The sequence below is a fragment of the Galeopterus variegatus genome, unplaced genomic scaffold (genome assembly GCF_000696425.1).
Source record: "Galeopterus variegatus unplaced genomic scaffold, G_variegatus-3.0.2 Scaffold5507, whole genome shotgun sequence".
NCBI classification, from domain to species: domain Eukaryota; kingdom Metazoa; phylum Chordata; class Mammalia; order Dermoptera; family Cynocephalidae; genus Galeopterus; species Galeopterus variegatus.
In genome coordinates this window covers 128,451-130,285 of record NW_007731618.1, presented here as the reverse complement: position 1 = coordinate 130,285, position 1,835 = coordinate 128,451, and positions in this window count along the sequence as shown.

Sequence of the window (1,835 nt, the reverse complement as noted above, 5' to 3'; positions counted from 1 at the left end):
AAATTTATTATTACTGTATTTTGCCATTCATTTATTTTTATGCTTCACTTTCTATCTGCCTTCCCCTATCCCCCACAATCTCTCTTATTTTTGCCCTTTAAAGAAATCAATTTAACCTGGACAGTGAATATTTTATCATTATGTTCATTTATATTTGAAGTTTCTTATACTGTGTACTTGATTAAAATTTTCTTTAGAATTGTGATTATATTTTCCCATTCTTATACCTGTTGTCTTTTGATAGATAAATAGATATTCAAGCCATTTATTCTAATCCATCACAACCAAGAGTTTGGAGAAATCGTTTGACATTTAAACTTAAAATAATTTTCAATATTTTACTGTGATCATTTATTATCTCCTTCCTAAGGAGTGTCAGTCTACTTCATGCTGTTCACAATTTGAATAGTTTTACTCTTCACACAGAAGATCCCCTTCCTTCCTTCCTTCCATATGTTCTGGGATAAATATGCAAAAACTTGATGGGGTGAAATTGAGTAAGTAATTGCCTAATACATGTCTTCTTCCATTAAGGTTCTTTTTTGTGTGTATACCTGGAATACTTAGGAAGGGATAGTGATCTTTGAAACATAGATATTAGTGATGCTTACTCAATTTAATCATCTGTCTGCTAACTGGAAAACATACCATGTAACTATTCTATACCTACTAATAACACATTGAAGAAAGTCCAACAATGCATGTGTAATATCTCTTTAAAAGAATGTTACTTCAAAGGATGGTGATCAAAGTATTTAAGAATTCCTAAAGGAAACAGCAATGCTTTCTTGAGAGAATTTTCCTTAATGTAATAACAATGAATGTTTATGAATTTATTGTCTGATGGCCACGGAGTAGTAGTATTTTGTGAAAAATGCCTTAATTTTGCTGCAACAGCTTGACAATTTTCCCAGATTGTCAGCATATGAAAGTTTGTCTTATTATATAAGAATATTATATATTATTCATAGGCAGGATGAAAGTGTTAATTCTAATTAGAATGATGCCATTAGAAGATCCCTCCAAGGATGAGTAAATTAAACTGAAGATTATTGACAAAAGTTTTATTATTGGAGAATACAATAATTACAAATAATTTCTTCTGTTCGACAACACTTTCACTCCCATTTCATAGAAAATTATGAATTAAAATTAGGAACAAAGAATTATGTTTAAAAAAGAAAGTAATATTATACATCAAAGGTATTGTAGATAAAAGTCTTATGCGTTGATAAAATTTTACACTGTATAAAAGCAATGGAAATGTATGATACATTGAAAAAATCAGTCCAAAGGTAAAACCTTGAAAGTATTTTTTGTAGCACTATCACTAAACAGGGCCTACAAACATCTATAGGACTTTTCTGCAGTAACATTATATACATTTGCATGCTTTTCCAAAAGGGTACAAGAATGCTTGGATTGTAGCTAAATCCATTTCTTTAAGCCAGGTACAGAAAAAGAAATACTGCATGTCCTCACTCATAAGTCGGAGCTAAAAAAAATAAATAAATTTTAAAAAGAAAGATATAACAATCACAATAACCCATTGAACTTTCAAGAGGAGAGAATGGAAATGCGGCCATCAGAGGTGGGAAATGGGAAGGGGGAGGCGGTTAGCAAGAAATTGGTAAAGGGTCACAAAATATGATTACATTGTTGAATGTACTAATTACCCTATACATACAGTTGTTGATATTCAATGCTGTACCCCACAGATATGTACAATTATGTTTCAATAAACAAAAAAAAAGAGAGAGAAAGAAAAAAATCCAAAATAAGTAAGTGAATAAATCCACTTCTTAATACAGGATTAATACAGGAAAACCATCAGG